Genomic DNA, 21117 nt, shown 5'->3' on the forward strand with positions numbered 1-21117 from the left:
GTTTCTGAACATGCATGCACTGATTAACACTTAGATGAGTTCTTAAGAGAAATTTTCTGTAGATTTCTGGAATTCTTTATTTTTGTGGTTCTCAGCTCTCTAGTACTGTGTTCTACAAACTCTAGTAGCCCAGATCTTTCTGTAATATCAACTTTGTTTCCTCTACTTAAGGAATCTGTCAAACTCCACCTGGGTTCTCCTTTGCTGGATTGTGGCCTAGAAGATCTTTCAAGGTATTTAGCTGAAGTAGATGTAAGGGTCACTTTATTTCTTTCTCACCTTAGAGATCTCTGTCTTCTGTCTTTCATTGACTGACATTTAAAAATTTATTTAAAATATATTTTAAAATATTTTAATTACAATTACCATACAATATTATCTTAGATTGAGGTATACAGCATAGTGATTAGACATCTATACAACTGTGAAATAATCACCTGATAAATCCAGTATCCATCTAACACCACACATAGCCATTACAATATTATTGCCTACATTATTAGGCTGTATCTTAATATCCCCATGACTATTCTGTAACTACCAATTCCAACTTCTAAATCCTTTTACCCTTTTCTCCCATTCCTCCATCTCCCCTCCCATCTGGCAGCCATCAAAACATTCTCTGTATGTATGAGTCTATTTGTGTTCTGCTTGTTCATGTATTTTGTTTTATAGATTCCACATATAAGTGAAGTCATCTGGCATTTGTCTTTTCTTGTCTGACTTATTTCACTCAGCAGAATATGTCCATGAATGTTGTCACAGATACAAGATTTCATTCTTTGTATAGGTGAGTCATATTTCATCCTATATGTTCACTATACTTCTTTATCCATTCATCTCTTTATGTACACTTAGTTTGCTTGCATATCTTAGCTATTGTGGATAATGCTGCAGTGAACATATGGATGTATATATCCTTTTGATACAAAAGGTAAGTAACTCTGCTTTACTTTTGCTGCTGTTAAGATTCTCTCTTTATATTTAACCTTTGGCATTTAATTATGATGTGTCTTGGTGTGGTCCTCTTTGTGTCCAACTTGTTTGGGACTCTCTAGGCTTCCTGATATTGTATGTCTATTTCCTTCACCAAATTAGGCAAGTTTTCTTTCATTATTTTTAAGTGTACTTTATTGATTATACAATTACAGTTGTCCCACTTTTTCTTCCCTTTATTCCCCTCCACCCTGAACCCCGCCTCCTATCAGTATTCCCCACCCCTTAGTTCATGTCCATGGGTCATACATATAAGATCTTTGGCTTCTTTATTTCCCACTCTATTCTTAACCTCCCCATGCCTATTTTGTACATGCTAATTACTCTTCTTATTTCCTGTACCTTTTCCACCATCCTCTGCCCCCAGCCCTTACTGATAACCCTCCATATGATCTCCAGTTCTGTGATTCTCTTCCTGCTCTACTTATTGGCTTAATTTGCTTTTGTTTTTGTTTTTGCTTATTTTTTACATTCAGTTGTTGAGAGTTGTGAGTCTGTCGTCATTTTACTGTTCATAATTTTGATCTTCTTTTTCTTAGATAAGTCCCTTTAACATTTCATAAAATCAGGGCTTGGATAAGAACTCCTTTCACTTGACCTTTCCTGGGAAGCAATTTCTCTGCCCTTTCATTCTAAATGATAGCTTTGCTGGGTAGAGTATTCTTAGATGTAGGTCCCTGCCTTTCATGACTTCAAATACTTCTCTCCATTCCCTCCTTGCCTGTATGGTTTCTTTTGAGAAATCAGCTGATAGTCTCATGGGAATTCCTTTGTAGGTAACTGTCTCCTTTCCTCTTGCTGCTTTTAAGATTCTCTCCCTCTCTTTAATCTTGGCTAATGTATTTATGATGAGTCTTGGTGTGTGCTTCCTTGGGTCCAACTTCTTTGGGACTCTCTGAGCTTCCTGGATTTCCTAAAGTCTATTTCCTTCACTAGATTGAGGAAGTTCTTCCTTCATTATTTTTTCAAATAAGTTCTCCATTTCTTGCTCTCCTCTTCTCCTGGCATCCCTATGTTTTGGATGTTGGAATGTTTAAAGTTGTCCTGGAGGTTGCTAAGCCTCTCCTTATTTTTTTTAATTCTTACTTTTTCATTTTGTTTGGTTGAAGGTTTATCTCTTCCTTCTGGTCCAAATTGTTGATTTGAGTCCCAGTTTCCTTCCCTCCACTGTTGGTTTCCTGTACATTTCCCTTTATTTCATGTTGCATAGCCTTCACTTTTTCCTTTATTTTGTGGCCACACTCAACCATTTCTGTGACCATCCTGGTTACCAGTGTTTTGAACTCTGTATCTGATAGGTTGGCTATCTCTTCCTCACTTAGTTCTATTTTTGGAGTTTTGATCTGTTCTTTCATTTGGGCCACATTTCTTTGTCTTCGCATGCCTGTATGAGTTAAGGGGTGGAGCCTTAGGTATTCACCAAGGCAAGGAAACCTACATGGCTGGATTGTGGCACTGTATATATGGAAAGGATTCAGACAGGGAACAGTGCTGCTTGCTTGTCTATCTGGTGGCTTCATTCACTTCTTCATTACCCACAAGCAATTTGTACCTTCTGGTGCTGATTCCTGGGTGGGTGTATTTGTGTACATTTTAGGACCCTGTGGGTCTCTGCAATGAACTTTCCTGTAAGGCCAGGAGTTTCTCCCACTGATGCAACCCCACATGTTTTTAAAGCCAGAGGTGTTTAGGCTTTCCTTTCCTGTGCTGGAATTCTGGGTTGTGTAGTCATTTTCGCTCAGTAGTTGTTCTTCCCTGTTTATCCACACACAAATATGGGACTGCCCATTCTGCCGGTTGCCACCTCACCAGCCTACCACCACCAGCCACAGCCTTGCAGTGGGTCATCTCCACCTGGGCTGACTGTCTGTGTCCCTCCTATCTGTGTGGGTGAATATTTCTTCTTTAACTCCTTGGTCTTCAAACTTCCATACAATTCAATTTTCTGGCAGTTCTTGTTTTTTTTTTTTTTTTTTTAAACTTGTTGTTTTCCTTCTTTTGTTTCTGTGAGGATACAAAGTGTATCTGCCCATGCCTCCATCTTGGCTGGGAGTTTGTTAACATTATTTTTTCAAATAAGTTTTTGATTTCTTGCTTTTTTCTTCCTCTGGCATTCCTATTATTTGAATTTGGTACATTTGAAGATGTTACAAAGGGTCCTTATACTATACTCATTTTTTTTGTGTTTTTTTTCTCCCTGCTCTTCTGGTTAATGCTTATTACTTCCTTATGTTCCAAATTTGAATTCTTGTTTTCTCCCCTCCACTGATGGTTCCCTGTAGGTTTTTCTTTATTTCACTTGGTGTAACCTTCAATTCTTTCTTTATGTTATTGCCATACTTAGTGAGTTCTTTGAGCATCCTGATCACCATTGTGTTGAACTCTGCACTTGATAGGTTGGTTATCTCCATTTTGTTTAGTTCTTTTTCTGGAGTTTTGTTCTGTTCTTTCATTTGGGCCATGTTTCTTTGTCTCTTAAATTTGACTGCATCCTTGTGTTTATTTCTGTGTATGAGGTAGAACTGCTTTGACTGACTATCTTAGAAAAATGGGCTATTGTAGAAAAGACCTCTGTAAATTGTGTGGGTAGAACCTTATGTAATCACCAGTGCAGAGCAACCTGCTTCACTGCTTTGTGGTTCTGTGTGAAAAGAGTGCTCTGAGGGGAGACATTGCCTTTCCCTAGTGTCTGCAGGTTTGCCTGGTACTTACTGTGTTTCCATTCACTTCACCCACTTCCCATATATGACTGGTACCCTTCCAGCTATGGTACTGTTGATAAATCTCAGAGTGGGTGGGGTTGTGTACATTCTACATGTGTGTGGGCCCTTTAAATGGTGTCTGAAAATCCAGCAGTTTCTTGTGCTGCCTTAACCCCCACTGGTTTTTATAGCCAGAAGTTATGGGGGTTTATCTTCCCAGTGCTGGAACCCTGGGCTGTGTGGTTTGAGCTGGGGCTGGGATCAGTCACTTCCAAGGAATCTGTCCTGTTTTTATCCATACATGAATGTGGGACCATCTCTTCCACTGCCACCACCACCTGTCCATGCAGTGTTGCATCTCTGTGCCTCTCTTCCTGTCTCCACCACGCCAGCCTCCTACCAGTCTGGATGAATGTGGCTTCTTTAAATCCTTGGTTGTCAGACTTTCATACAGTTTGATTTTCTGACGTTCTAGGTGATATTTATTTTGAGATCTAGTTGTAATTCCTTCTGTGTTTGCATGAGGAAGTGAGGCGTGTCCTCCATCTCAACTGGTAGTCTCTTATTATCTCCTTTTTTATCTTTCAAATCACTAATTTGATCCTATGCTTCATCTATTTTACTGTTAATTTCTTATAATATATTCTTCATTTCAGTTAGTGTATTCTTCATTTCTGACTAGTTATTTTTTATGTTCTCTAGCTCCATTTTTATGTTTGCTTTCTCTTTGTTGAACTTCTCACTAAGATTGTTGACCATCCTTATATCCAATATTTTGAACTCTGCATCTGGTAGGTCACTTGTATTCATTTTGTATAGTTCTTTTTCTGGAGTTTTGTTCTGTTCTTTCATTTGGGACATGTTTTTTTGTCTCTTCATTTTGTCTTCCTCCCTCTGTTTGAGCTGCTACACCTCCCAGTCTTGATAAAGTGACCTTATATAGTAGATGTCCTGTATGACCCCATGGCATAGCTTTCCTGGTCTCCTTATCTAGACATTCCAGGTGTGCTTACCATGTGGGCTGTGTGTACCCTTCTGTTGTAGTTGAGCCTTGATTGCTGTTGGCACATCAATTGGAGAGATATTATCTATTCCAGAAATTGGCTAGTCCAGGCAATTGGACTAGCTTGGATTATAGTGGAGGAGCTGCTGTATCAGGGCTAACCCACAGAACAGGACTCACTTCAGCAGGGCTCTGATGCTCAATGAGTTTGCTCCTTGAGTGTGTTTCTGGTGGAAGTAATTATGTCATGCTGCAGGATGATCTGAAGCTGGTCACCAAGTGCCCTGACTCTGAGGACTTTTTGTAGGTGCAGGCCAAGACCAGCTACTATCTGTGTTCTCCCTAGGGCCACACAAGCTACAGAGTCATCTGTAGATGGCTGCTACTTGTGCTGTGCTGGAAGGTTCCAAGGAGAGTCGAACATGCAAATTGAGACTGGCTGCTACTAGTGCCAGGCTTAGGACCACTTTGCAAGAGATATAAGGCATGCTGAGGCCAGATGCTGCCTCTCTGGGGTTTGCAAATCTTTGAGAGTTTTTAGGAAAATCTGCAGCATGATCCAAGACAGGATCTTTGTATGGGGAAGTACTTGGAAATCACTTGAGATGGACCTGATATTTTTGTGGGACAGGGTGGCAGGGAATCACCAGAACAGGAGGAGATCACTGTTAGACAGGTTGATGGAGAATCAGATATGATGCCTTGCCTGCCATCTCTCCTGTGGGAAGGCTCAGCAAAAAACAATGGCCTCTACCAGTGTTCCTGTGGGAAAAAGCTGGCCCTTCAGTCTTTTCCCTGAAGCTAGACAATTTAGCTCTTCCCCATATGTCCATGGCACCTTTTGAGCTAATGTCCAAGTGCTGGAACTCAGAGTGAATAGTTCTAGTTAGTTCATGTGGATTTTTCAAGAGGAATGCCTGGGACTCCAGGAACCCTCTGTGTCATTCAGCCACAATTCCACTGGTTTTCACATCCAAAGTTATGAGGTCTTCTCTTCCTGACACTGGAACCTTGGACTCAGGGCCATGGTATGGGGCTGGGACTCCTTGCTCCTCCAGAGAGGACCTCTGCTGCTGAGATATACCTCCCAGTCAGTCTGGATGTGGCTTCTTTATATCCTTAGTTGTAATACTTCTGTTCAGCTAGATTTCAGGTGGTTCTCAGTGATGGTTTTTCTGTAATTTAGTTGTAATTTTGATGTGGTTGTGGGAAGACATGAGTATCGTGTTTACCTATCTGCCAACTTGACAGGAACTCCATTTTAAAAAAAGTTTTCTTGTTTCAAGTAAGTAAATCTGACCCTTGCTACCCTATTTTTTGTTGGGCATGAGAGTCTTACTTGCTTATTTGTAAATGAAAATTAATTAAATGTTGGATCTTACAGGGTTGACTATGTAAATTTGCTAATTTAAGGATTTCAGATTCTTGGTAATTAATATTAATGGATACTGCTGCTTTTTACTGGAAGATTAAATCTTAGACATTTTTCCAAAAAACTCCTTAGAATAATTTAAGAAAATACCAATAAGAGTTTTGAGGTAAAACAATAATTTATACCTCTTATCTTTCTTATAATCTTATTTTTTAAAATGTAGTAGGGGAATGTTTAGAATGATCTGTTGGTGTTAAAACTTAGGGCATCTTTACATATCTTATGGTATTTAGAAGAGGAAAACATTCATTTTAAAATAAGGAAATGTAAAACTGAGGATGAGAGGCCTATTCTGATCCACGTGGTTCCGAGGGCCTCTCTCTGATATCTTTCTTTCTAAAGGGAAGGAGTTGTGGGGTCCGAAAACCTGTAGCCTCTCCTATCTCCTAAGCCAAATCATGCAATAGATAACCAGAACTCTAACTTCCCTAATCTAATGGATCTGAAATTGTTTCCAGGACCTCTGTAGGCTTCCTATCTCCACTGAACTCCCAAGATTAGAGCATAGCTCTGATGTGCACACTGTAGGCCAGAGGAAAGTCCTGTAGCATATAGACAGAGCTTGAATTTGAGGCCTAGCATATGTATGTTAAGGAGAAGCTCACAGTACTTGGTGAAATTGGAGGAGGGAGGAATAGGGTAGCAGATAAAGCTCTGCTCTTCTGAAAACACTATGTTCTACCACGGGACTAAGAATTATGAATTCCAACATAGCCTGCCATTTTGTTATGCAAGTTTGTTTTTAAGGGTAGGTTGATCAAAAGTACTTTATTTAAACATGATAGTTATAATTATAACTCTGAGACATTCAGAAATATGGAAATAGGTCTCAATTTGTAGCCTTGCCTTAGGATCCACAGATGTTAGGTTAGAATATAGAGTAAGTGTCCATAGTTCCCTTTCAATAGTTTCAGGAAAGAAGTTTGATGGACGCTTTAATGTTTTTCCCATTCTAGATGTTAATGAGAATGGATGTAAATGTTTAGTCAATAACCTTGAATGGATGTAAATGTTAACCCAATAACCCTGGATACAGTCGAGTTCAATGAATAGACTCTCCTTTATTTTTTCTGAGAAGGTTTTATAAAACTGTAACTTAATATTCTTTGAAAATTGGCCCAATCAGTAGGTGTTTGCTGTATTTTCACTGGGAATATGAAGGCAAGAAGGGGTCTAGAATGAGGGTGCTGCAACTGAAGAAAAATCCTATTGGTTCCTTCTGGAGTTACAAAGTGACTTTTGAATATGTTTCACCCATAAGAAAAAGAAGTTAAAAAAACATGAACAGTGTAAGGACAGCAAACTCACAGTTATTAACAACCACACCTAAAACAAAAGCAAACTAAAAGGACAGCTAGATCAGGAGTGGAAACATAGAAATGAAGATCTCAAGGAGGGTTAGCAACAGGGGAGTGGGAGGAAGAGAAGGGGGGAGAAGGTACAGAAAATAAGTAGCATAGATGGTAGATAGAAAATAGATGGGGGGGGCAAGAATAGTATGGGAAATATAGAATCTAAAGAATTTGAGACACATGGTCATAAACTAAAGGGGAGATAATGGTGGGGACGGGGGTTAGGGTAGAGGGAAATGAAGGGGGGAATAGAACAACTGTAATGGCATAATCAATAAAAAAGACAGCTCTTTTATTTTTAGCAAACTGATGCTAGTTTTTAGCTAGTCTACCATATTAAAATAGCTTAAAATTTCAGACCGCTTAATGATTCAGTGCATGAAAACATCTTCTAATCAACAACAAGAAAAATATAACCAGAGACATTGAAATTAAGAACAAACTGACAGTAATTAGAGGGGAGGTGGGAGAATAGAATGAGGGTAAAGGGGGAAGGGTTTTCAGGAACATGTATAAAGGGCACAGGACAAAACCAAAGTGGGGTAGGATCAAGGGTGGGAAGTGGAGATGGCCGGGATCAGGGGAAGTGGTGGTGGGGGAAAATGGAGACAACTGTATTTGAACAATAATAAAAAAGAAAGTTAAAAAAAAGTTGGTTAAGCCCTGACTGGTGTGGCTTGGTTGGTCAGGGCATCATCACATATACTGAAAGGTTGGAGGCTTGATTCCTAGTGAGAGTACAATCAATATTTCTCTCTGACATGGATATTTCTCTCTCTCTCTCCCTTTCTCCTTTCTTCTCTCTCTAAAAATAAACATTAAAATATAAAAAATAAGAGTTAGTTAAAAGTTTCATGTGTATATGTATAGTTTTGTTCTATTTTAATGGCTTACCGCAAACTATTCTTAGAACAACAAATACCTCCTTACCAAACAATAGGTACTTAAAGCTCACTTTACCTAAAATATGTCCCATTAACTGGCTCTTAAATGTCTATTTTTGTGGGTTATAATATGGGCTTCTCTAGTTCTTAGGTATCTTTATCTTCCTTACATGATTCTACTTTTTCATTTCTCCCCTTTTCTTACCTCACCTCTAGGCCCTGTTTACATAAGCCCTTTCCTCTTCTCTTCCATAATTTCCTTGTAAGCAGACATTGATGTAAGAAATGTGTGTTCCCACATACAATTAAAAAGAGTCAGCTCTATTTGACATAAAGATGATAATTCTGGAACAATTAAAAACTGAAAAAGCATTTGCCAGAAGAGTTTAAATGCTACAATGAACTCTTTATTATCCTGTGTTCTTAACAATGAAAGTGTGGCTTGTACTTGTAGTTATTAAAGAGATTTTTGGTCTTTGATTTAATTTTTTTAATAAGTATTTTGTCTTCCTTTTAAGATGAGAGCTTACTGAGGGCAAAACTGTATCTTATAGAGTTAAACATATAGCAGAATTGCTGAGAATATAGTGAACATATTCTTTGTCTTCTCAACATGTATTCTTTTGACAAATCACCTTCCACCCATGCAATATGCTTCTTTTGGTAACTTAAAACAAGCAACTTTGCCTTTATGCATAATAATTACCACTCTTATCTCTCATTCCAACCACAGGAAGGATACATGACCAGCTATGACCAGTTAGAGTATCCCTGTCCCTTGCAATATTCATTGATCTAAGGCCAAACCGAAGCAGCAAGACAGCTCCTGAGAGGGCAGAACCATGTCACCCACTCTCACATATATCCATGGTACCTAGTGTGGCACTTGGGCTGGAGTTGGTAGCACATGAATGTTCAGGGAAATAATCCTGGAGAGGAACAAATGCTGCTGGGCCACTGAAATCTCACTGTTGTCTTTTTTTTTTCCTTCTCATTCTCTCCATGTGTTTCCACAGTGTCATTTACATTGCTCCTTTGGATTAACATTTTTGCTAGAAGGATTCAATTTAGGGACAAATACTTTGTTTAGGAAAAGACTCACTTTTTCACTCCCTTTGCCCTGCTCCTGACTGAAAAGTCCAAACCACTGGTCTTGGAGCTCTGGATAACATCTGAGCCTCCACTGCTGGCCAAATTGCTGGTGTTCATTCACCCAGTGTCTGCTCTGTTCTATCTGGGGAGAAGCTCCTGACCTTCTCTCCTGCCCTGTCCTATTCTAAGTACCAGCTCCTTTAACTCACAAGCCATGGACTTGGCAGATGTCCGTCCACCTACTGTTTCCCATGTTCCCATTCAAACTGAAGAGAAAATTCATCTGTGGCTACTTTTACTCATACCACAGATTAAATTTTCTTTGAACATTTAAGATCTGACATTCAAACCCAGATTTACCCAGCTCCAAAGTGGAAAGAAATTCACGCTTCATTCTTAGAGATACAATCATTTCTTAATAGAGCACTTGGATTTAATTCATAGGGTTCTACTGAAACAAAATGCTTTGAAGAAATCATATTTTTATTCAAGTGTTGTTTATCTTAGAGGATATTATAGACGGAAACAACTCTCTGTGTTGTGGTGCTCTGTTTCTTAATCATCTTTTAAAACACTTAGTTCCATTTTCTGCACATAGTGGTCAATTAGCTCATTATTTTCTAACAGAAACATTAAGAAGTTAACTTTCTGTCAACTGCCTATAGTCTGCGTCTGAGCTCAGAATTTAATTGGCATTTCCATAGAGAACCTAGGGCTTATTGAATAGAAAAGCCCCTAAATATCCTAATTTGAGACATAATTTTTTGTATCTTAAATATACATATTTAGGAAAAGATACCATTATGAGGATTATATATCAATACTCACTGGGATACAAAACAGATTTTGTAGCTGCAACAGCTACCAATGTAATTATTTCTCAAAGAAAAGTTAATAAATATCTAATGGACTCCTGGCTGACTGAAATTTTCACTTCACAACTTGTGAGGTAGGTCTTTAAAACTGCATGAAACAATAAAGACTCCAGTGTTCAGACAATTAGATTATTAGAGATTTACATCATCATATAAAACAATCATCATACAGAAAACCAATAAGAAGTGATTCTTTATTATAAAATTCATAAGTCATGAAATGAAAATTCTGGCCAAGATGAAGGCATAGGTAGATACAGTTTGCCTCCTTGTGCAAACAAAAGAAGGACAATAACAAATTTAAAAACAAAAACAATCAGAACTGCCAGAAAATTGAACTGTATGAAAGTCTGACAACCCAGGAGTTAAATAAGAAACTCTCATCCAGATGGGTAGGAGGGGATGGGGCAGGCAGCTGAGGGTGGAAAGGATACGCTGCATGGCTGCAGTTGGTGGTACTAGGCAGTCAAGGTGGTGACTGGAAGACTAGGCAGTCCCATATTTGTCTGCAGATAAACAGGAAGGAACAAATGCTGTGAGACTGACCATGAAACCCAGGATTCCAGCCCAGAAAAGGAAAGCCTAAACACCTCTGCCTTTAAAAATCTGTGGGGGTTGTGGCATCACAAAAAACTCCCAGCCTTACAGGAGTTTGTTGGAGAGACCCACAGGGTCCTAAAATGTACACAAATACACCCACCCAGGAATCAGCACCAGAAGGTACAAATTGCTTGTGGGTAATGAAGAAGCAAATGAAGCCACCAGATAGACAAGCAAGCAGCATTGTTCCCTGTCTGAATCCTTTCCATATATACAGTGCCACAACCCAGCCCTGTAGGTTTCCCTGTCTTGGTGAATACCTAAGGCTCCACCCCTTAACTCATACAGGCATGCCAAGACAAAGAAATGTGGCCCAAATGAAAGAACAGATCAAAACTCCAAAAATAGAACTAAGTGAGGAAGAGATAGCCAACCTATCAGATACAGAGTTCAAAACACTGGTAACCAGGATGGTCACAGAAATGGTTGAGTATGGTCACAAAATAGAGGAAAAAGTGAAGGCTATGCAACATGAAATAAAGGGAAATGTACAGGAAACCAACAGTGGAGGGAAGGAAACTGAGACTCAAATCAACAAGTTGGACCAGAAGGAAGAGATAAACCTTCAACCAAACAAAATGAAAAAGTAAGAATTAAAAAAATAAGGAGAGGCTTAGCAACCTCCAGGACAACTTTAAACATTCCAACATCTAAAACATAGGGATGCCAGGAGAAGAGGAGAGCAATAAATGGAGAACTTATTTGAAAAAATAATGAAGGAAGAACTTCCTCAATCTAGTGAAGGAAACAGACTTTAGGAAATCCAGGAAGCTCAGAGAGTCCCAAAGAAGTTGGACCCAAGGGAGCACACACCAAGACTCATCATAAATACATTAGCCAAGATTAAAGAGAGGGAGAGAATCTTAAAAGCAGCAAGAGGAAAGGAGACAGTTACCTACAAAGGAATTCCCATGAGACTATCAGCTGATTTCTCAAAAGAAACCATACAGGCAAGGAGGGAATGGAGAGAAGTATTTGAAGTCATGAAAGGCAGGGACCTACATCTAAGAATACTCTACCCAGCAAAGCTATCATTTAGAATGAAAGGGCAGAGAAATTACTTCCCAGAAAAGGTCAAGTGAAAGGAGTCCTGATCCAAGCCCTGATTTTATGAAATGTGAAAGGGACTTACTAAGAAAAAGAAGACCAAAATTATGAACAGTAAAATGACAACAGACTCACAACTCTCAACAACTGAATGTAAAAACAGAACAAAACAAAACAAAAACAAAAGCAAATTAAGCCAATAAGTAGAGTAGGAAGAAAATTACAGAAATGGAGATCACTGATGAAGGGTTATCGATGGGTAGTGTGTGTAAGGGGGTAAGAATGGGGGAAGAGGTACATAGAATAAGAAGCATAAATGGTAGGTAGAAAATAGGGGAAGGTTAAGAATAGTATGGGAAATGAAGAAGCCAAAGAACTTATATGTATGACCCATGGACATGAACTTAAGTGGGGGAATGCTGGTGGGTGGGAAGTACAGAGTGAAGATGGGAAGAAAAAGTAGGATAACTGTAATAGCATAGTCAAGAAAATATACTTAAAAATAAATATTATTCCAATAGTATGCCCCCAAAATGGGTTTACATGTATAAACCAAAGACTCGCTTTATACAAATTTTAATCCTTCATTAATTCCTTTTTTTCAGAAAATATGTTTATAGTTTTTAGGTTTTTGCTGACTGAGTTTCAGGAAATGTTTACTCACATACAGTAATTGAAATGTTACAGTTTGAAATGTACTATTAGACTTCTTCATCTCTTCTTTAATTCACAATTATTATCAAAATGGCTGGAAAAGTCTGCCCAAAAAAATGAGTGCCTAAACAAATTAAAGGGATTGTATATTGTAATACACCACTAGTTTAACATAAAGTAATTGAATTGTTAGCTAACAAATCAGATTACAAATATCAACTGAGGGCCTACTACGTGCAATTCATTCTGTTGGATACTAAAGTACTAAGAGAAAGTAGAACACATTTGCTATCCTCATAGACTTTTGATGTAGTTAGAGAAACAAGATATTAATTTACTAAAAGTAATTTGACAGTATGTAGTAATAAAATACAAGAAATGTTTTATAAGATTTTATATAAGACTTATGGAACCCAAACCAGAAACTCTTAATGCTGAGACTTAAGGTTGAAGTTCTTCATAAGATGTAATAAACATTCCATAGTGCTATGTTTTCCTGAGGAGATATAAAATTAAAAAATAGTGTTACAAAAATTGGATAAATATTGTAAGTTGCCAAATGTATGATGAAAAAAAGAGGTATGTGGAGTGAGGCTTACCCTGAGAGGTCTTCTTGAAGAGGAAATATTCTAATTGTCTTGAAGTATGAGTGGGCTTCAGGTAATTGAGAGGAGATAGGGAGATTCTTAGATTTAACTGGTGTTTTTTCAATAGACTAGGATATGCTTCTGTTACCAGCATAAATATATCCTAATTCTTTTATTTACATTTTATGATGAAATTTTGGCATTATTTTCTTAGAGAATCATATATTTTCTTAATATTTAAAAATATTTGTTTCATGCTTTATAGCATATTTTTATGTGATTATAAAAGTGATTTGTGCTCATTAGGGATAAACTATAAAATGTTGATAATCATAAGGAAAATATAAATACAACTAAACCTGTACAATTTAACATTTTGGCACATTTTCTTCTGATAATTTTTCTTTTAAAATATTTGGGTTTTTTGAAAACAAAATTAATAATGTATAGTTATTAGAACAATTAACTACATAAATAAAACACACAGAAAGTGAAAATTTTCTATGGTTCCCTGTGATAACCATGATACTCCTGGACTGGTACTAACAAGTTTAGAAGAAACTTTTCACAGTTTGCAAACTCAGTGCAATAGACTTACAACAATAGTGAGTGGGGTGGATTAAAACATGATTTTGACTGCATACTCTATCTAAGACATTTGAATTCAACCTAAGACACTGACCAAGTAAAATATACAAGGGACTATACATGGTCCTTCAGAATCCTGTTTTCAGTGCCACCATAGATAAAATGATATAAATACTTTATAACCTTTTTTCATTTACTTTCATATAAGAATATCTCATGTTACTACAATTTCTTCATAAATATTTTTTCCGGACCCCTATTCTATCAAGTTATTATGATTTTCTTAAGTATCTCATGTATTATTATTAAGCAATCTAATTTTTCCAAATTTTGTTGTATATGTAAAATTTTGCACATCTGGATATATAACAGAAACCTTAACAGCTCTAACCTGAAATTATTGCCACTTCTACCTAAATCATTCCTTAGTCAATGTTTCCTGTCTTAGCTTTGCGATATAATGGAATATGTCTAAGTGCCCATGTGAGTTACTATGCAGAATTCAGACTCTCCCTAAGATTTATTTTTGATGGGTTGGTAGGTGAAGATGGTGCCTATATCTCTCCTAAATCAATTTAATTGTGTTGTTGGTTTCTGATCCTTTTTCTCATCTTCTATGCTGCTTTCCACATCCCTTACTTAATTCACCTCCTTCTCTCTCTTTCTACATGACACTACTCTACAAGACCATGATTATGTGTAGCAGATTTTACAGCACATTAAACATGTAAAATTAAATATTGCCTACCATAGGAAATTTCCCATTGATAAGCTTTCTCTTTAAGCCCCCATTCATACCTCTGTTATTGTCACTGTCCCCAGACCCTGAAACATTGCCCAACAAGGTGTCCAAGAAAACTCTAATTTCTTGCTTTCTCATACAATAGAATTTAACGTTTCTTTATTTTATACGTATTCATTCATAGTCAGGTACTATGCTAAGCTTGAGGAGAAAATTATTAAAGAGACACACAGCCTTCACTTTGTGATGCCTGCATCAGTCCCCTCTTGGTTTTAGCCTTATTACCATTATTCTTCTCTCAGTCACCATCCCTTGTTGGAAGTCTATGGTAAGAAGCCTTCTAGGTGGACCCATGCTTCTCCTCTTGCTCTCCTTCACATCTTTTCCCTTATTTTCTCCTCTTTCCCTTGCCTTTACTGCTGCATAGACCTTTTTTTTTGCTAATAATTAAACATTTTTCTTCAAATACAGCTTACATTCAGTATTATTTTGTATTAGTTTCAGATGTACAGCATAGTGTTTAGACAATCACATACTTTACAAAGTGCTACCCTGTATATTACCAGTAGCCTCTGGCACCGTGCATAGTTGTTACAATATTATTGACTATATTCCCTATGCTGTACTTACATCCCCATGATTATTTTATAACTACTAATCTGTACTTCTCAATCTTTTCACCCAATTCCTCAACCTTCTGTCCCTTCTGGCAACCATCAGTCTTTTCTCTGTATCTATGAGTCTGTTTCTGTTTTGTCTGTTCATTGATCTTGTTCTTTAAATTTTGCATATAAGTGAAGTCATATAGTATTTGTCTTTCTCTGATTCAATTATTTCACTTAGCATAATGCCCTCTAGGTTGTGAGGACAACCTTTTAAAAATACAAACCTACCTTGAATCTCTTCGGTGGGTTTCTACTTGACTTAGGATCAATAAGCAAAATTGTTTAAATGATTCTTAAGGTGCTCTAGGATCTGCCCTTGACCACTTTGCTAGACTCAAAGATTTTTTTTATGCTTATCTTACTGTAAATAAACTGAGTATTTTTCAATGCCATAAACTTTGAATCTGCCATACTGTCTTCATACTGGGTACTGTTGATTTGAACTTTCTTCCACTGAATATTATCTGGCTGACTCAAGTCTCAACATAAACTTGACTTCCTCAGGGAAGTTTTTGAGTCAGGGCTACATCTCTCTCCTATGTACTTTAAATGTTTATGCTTTTCATTTTATACAATTACATTCTTTTTTGTATTTTTAATCAACTTTATTGGATTTTAATTTACATTCAGTAAAATATACTCATTTAAGTATAAAGTTCCACAAAATTTGATTAATGCATACACATGGAAACCACCATTTTAGTCAATATATAGAGTATTTCAATCATCATGCAGAATAACTTTGTGTCATTTCGCAGCCAGTCCTTCTACCAGCTCTGGACTGAGGCAAACACTTCCTTCCTTTCTGTTACTATAGATATTTGTCTTTCTTAGAATTTTACATAAATGGAATTATCTATAATGCACAATTTACTCCTAGCTTTTTTGGTGCAGTATAATCTTCTCGAGATTAATTTGTTGTTGCATGTTTTAGGGGTATATTTCTTTCTAATGTTGGATAGTATTCCATTTGTATGAATATATGACCATTTGTCTATCTATACACTTGTTCATGGAAATTTCAGTTGTTTCTGGTTTGGGGCTACTATGAATAAAACTTCTGTGAACATCCTAAAATCTATTTATAAAACCTATATCTAGGACTATATATTAATCCCTATTAAATATCTTTTATCTAGTTTATTTTCATTATGTCAGCTCATCTAAGCCATTTAAAAGCTCTATTCTATCTCATGCTTTGTAATTCTTCTCATTGCATGCCAATAAAGTATTTGATAAATATGCTTTTATATCTTTACTGTAAAATTTGCATTGGTGGAAAAATTGCTAGGGCAGAGTCAGGAAATTATATGCTGCCCTGTGACTTTGAGTGAGTCTCTCTTTCTTCTTTGGAAGTTATTGCACCAATCAATCCTCTTTATTGAACTCTCCTCCAAGACACAACTAACCATTGAACTCACAAATTACATATATTATTTAGCAACACTACAATAAATGTTCTATCTTTGGGTTCTTGCCTAATTATTTCCTTAGAAATTCCTTTCTATTTATTTTCTTATACATATTAATTTTTATATATAATGACAATTTTTGTACCTCTTGTATATTGAAATACATTTTATATCACATGTTTCTACAACATCGAATAATATTTTCTTGAACCATGTAATCTATGATGAATAAAATCAGATTTTACATGTGAAGTTTCTTTTAAAATAATTTTTTAATTTTTTCAATTACATTTGTTATATTAGTGTTAAGTGTTCAATATGGCGATTTTACATGTATTAACTATGAAGTAATTTCCCTGATAAACCTAGTGCCTGTCAGACATCATACATAGCCATTACAATGCTATTGACTATACTCCCTATGCTGTACCTTACACTCCCATGACTATTCTGTAACTACTCATTTGTACTTCTAAATCCCTTCACCTTTTTCACCCACTCCCATATTCAGCCATCAAAATGTTTCCTATATCTATTAGTCTGTTTCTGTTCTGCTTGCTTGTTTATTTTGTTTTTTAGATTCTGTATATAGGTGAAATCATATGGTATTGGTATTTATCTGTGTAACATTTTATTTAGCATAATTTCCTTCTGGTCCATCAATGTTATTGCCAAAGGTAAAATTTCATTCTTTTTTATGGCTGAGTAATATTTTATTGTATATATGTATCATTCTTCTCTATCCATTTGTATATTGATGGCCATTTATGTTTTTTTCATATCTCGACTATTGTAAATAATGCTGCAGTGAACATATGGATACATATATCTTTCAAAATAGTGTTTTGGGTTATTTGGTTAAATACCCAGAAGTGGAATTTTAGGTTCCTTCTTTGTTTTTTATTTTACCTTTTGTTTTAAAATCTATTTTGTTTAATGTAATTATAAGTATAGCTACCCCATCTTTTAAAAAATTTCCATTTGCATGAAGCATCTTTTTCCATCCCTTTACTTTCAGTTTGTCTGTAGGTTTGTGTCTTTCAATTTGAAGTGGGTCTCTTATAAGCAACATATGGATGGGTCTGATTTTCTTATCTATTCAGCAACCCTATATCTTTTGATTAGAACATTCCACCCACTTACATCTAAAGTAATCATTGATAGGTGTGTAGTTATTGCCATTTCATTATTCATATTTAATATTTTTCTTTCCTTAAAGAAGTCTAACATTTCACATTATACTTGTTTGGTGATGATGAACCCCTCTAGTTATTTTTATTTTATTTTTCTAGAAAGCTTTTTATCTGTCTTTCGATTCTAAATGATAGCTTTGCTTGGTAGAGTAATCTTGGTTGTATGCCCTTGCTCTTTATTACTTTGACTATTTCCAGTCAATCTCTCTGGCCTGCAAAGTTTCTGTTGAGAAATCAGCTGACAGTCATGTGGGAGGTCCATTGTAAGGTAACTAACTGATTTTCTTTTGCTGCCTTTAAGATTCTTTCTTTGTCTTTAAACTTTGGTATTTTAATTTTGATGTTTGTTAATATGGGCCTTGTTGAGTTCAACTTCTTTGGGACTATCTGTGCTTACTGAACTGGTATGTCTATTTCTTCACCAGGTTAGTGAAGTTTTCCAATATTATTTCTTAAATAAGTTTTTGATTCTTACTCTCTCTCTTCTCCTTTTGGTACCCCTAGGATACAATTGTTTGTATGCTATGTATTGTCCCATGTGCTCCTTAGAGTACTATCCTTACTTTTTTCTTTTTGCCATTTTGATTGGGTGTTTTCTGATACTTTGTCTCTGATGACTCATTCAATTCTCTTTTTTAATCTAATCTACTGTTGGTTTCCTGTAATGTTTTCTTCATTTCAGTTATTGAATTCTTAATTTCTGACAGAGTCTTTATTATGTTTTATAATTTCATTCTTATATGTCCTAAATTCTCACTGAGATCATCTATTCTTTCCCTAAGTTCATTGAGAATATTTATAACCAGTGTTTCAAAGTTTTCATCTGGTAGATTGCTTGTCTTTTCTTTGTTTAGTTCTTTTTTTGGAGTTCTGTTTTTTTATTTGGGGCACATTTCATTGTCTCCTCATTTTTGCTACCCCTCTGTGTTTGTTTCTATGTGTTAGGAAGAGCTGCTGTCTGGTATTAGTAGAATGGATTTATGTAATAGGTGCTCTTTGGGCCCAGTGGCACAGTCTCCATGGTCATATGAGCAGGGTGCTCCATGTGTGTCCCTGGTGTGGAATTTTTTTTTGCAGTTTTATTCTGGTTGAGCCTTGACTGCTCAACCAGAGCAGTCAGTGGGAGGTATTGACCCTCAGGCTAATTAGCTGTGAGAACTGATCATGGGACAGCAGAGGACCTGCTGTGCAGTAGGTAACCTTAGGAAGAAGGATTCATCTTAGCAGGGCTCTGGTGGATTCTGAATCTACATTTTGGCTTTGTCCTTCATAGTTGGATGGTGATCTTGTGTGTATTGAATCTTGTCACTGAGTATGCTGGTTCCGGGGCCTCTTGAGAGGGGCTCTGGTGCAGGCCAAGGTCAGCTGCTGACTGTGCCCTATCTAAGGCTACTTGTTATGAGCTACCAAGTGATATGAAAATGATGGCCACTCGTGCTGGGCTTTGAGGTGCCTGGGAGCAGCTAAGCAGTGAACTGAAGCTAATTGCTGCTAGTACTGGGCTTGGGGCTGGTTAGCAAGAGGTACAGAGCACCATAAGGCATGGTACTGCTTGTTTGGGGTTTGTCAACCTTTGAGAGATTTCAGGAAAATTCCCAGCATGAGTCAAGTTAAACTGTTTGTATGGAAAAAACACTGGCAGCAGCTTGTGTGGACTCAAATTTGGGTGGGGTGGAGTCTCAGGGAATCACCAGGGTGGGCTGAATGGTGTTAGCTAGGTTGATGAAGACTCAGATGTGGCGCCACCTGTGTGTGCAGGCTGGGGGGATAGCTCAACAAAGGAACAATGGCCTCTGTCATTATTTTTCTTCAAATAGGTTTTCAATTCCTTGTTCTCTATCTTCTCCTTCTCTGTCTGGAAGAAATTTGAGCCTCCAGCTATCACCCTGAGGCCAAACAATTCAGTTCCTCCTCATATGTTCCTGGTGTTTTTTGAGCCCCAGAGATAGAGCATGGAGCAAATGAACCTGATAGTGAGTAAGTTCACATGTGGGATCTTTAGGAGAAATGCTGGGGACTTTTCAGCCACCATTTCACTCAGCTAAAATCCATGCTGGTTTTTTTTTTTTTTTTTAATAGCCAGATAATGGGGAATTCCCTTCCTGGCACTGGAACACTGGGCTGAAGATTTTAGTGCGACCCTTTGATCATCAGGAGTGACCTCCGCAACTGAAATTTCTCACCACACATCGCTGTGTGACTAGCCTGTTCCTCACCTCCACTTCTACCAATCTCCATGTCTCTTCTTCTGTATCTCTTTAGTTATAGGACTTCTGTTCAGCTAAACTTCAGGCATTTCTCAATGATGGTTGTTCTGTAGTTTAGTTGTAATTTTGATGTGGTTGTGGGAGGAGGTGAGGACACCATTTACCTACTTCGCTATTTTGGCCAGAAGCCATAGAATTATTTTCTAAGCTTTTTAAAATATGAATTACTAGAATGGGGATTTGCTTGATTTAAGGGTTTAAATTTTTATGAACTCATGATGAACCATTTCAAATACCCTCTAAAAAGTTGATAGTTATACTCTCATCAAAAATGCCAAATTCTTAGGAGAATAAAAAAAATACACTTGGGCCAAAAATTTTCTTAGATCATCTGTCTCTGTTTTAATATTGAATCCACTTCTCACTCCATTTTAACACATATGAAAAATTTAATGTACATATATGTGTTTTATAATGTTTTCAGAAATGCAGTTTGCTGTGAAGTGAGCTATAGTTATCCATACAAGAACTCGAAGCAAAGAATAGATTTTCATTTAACACACATTATGTCAGTAAAAAATGTTTCAAGTCATTTTTCATGAACATAATTTATTCTTTTTTTTATAGTTTTTTTTATTGATTATGCTGTTACAGTTGTTCTATTCCCCCTTTATTCCCCTCCACCCTACCCCCCATCCCCACCATCACCCCCCCTTTAGTTTATGACCATGTGTCTCAAGTCCTTTAGATTCTATATTTCCCATGCTATTCTTGCCCCCCCATCTATTTTCTATCTACTGTCTATGCTACTTATTTTCTGTACCTTCTCCCCCTTTCTACTCCTCCCACTCCCCTGTTGCTAACCCTCCTTGAGATCTTCATTTCTATGTTTCCACTCCTGATCTAGCTGTCCTTTTAGTTTGCTTTCATTTTAGGTGTGGTTGTTAATAACTGTGAGTTTGTTGTCCTTTCACTGTTCATGTTTCTTTACCTTCTTTTTCTTAGATAAGTCCCTTTAACGTTTCATATAATAAGGGCTTGGTGATGATGAACTCCTTGAATTTGATCTTATCTGAGAAGCACCTT

The sequence above is a fragment of the Artibeus jamaicensis genome, unplaced genomic scaffold (assembly GCF_021234435.1).
Source record: "Artibeus jamaicensis isolate MK-2021 breed Jamaican fruit bat unplaced genomic scaffold, CSHL_Jam_final contig_354, whole genome shotgun sequence".
NCBI lineage: Eukaryota > Metazoa > Chordata > Mammalia > Chiroptera > Phyllostomidae > Artibeus > Artibeus jamaicensis.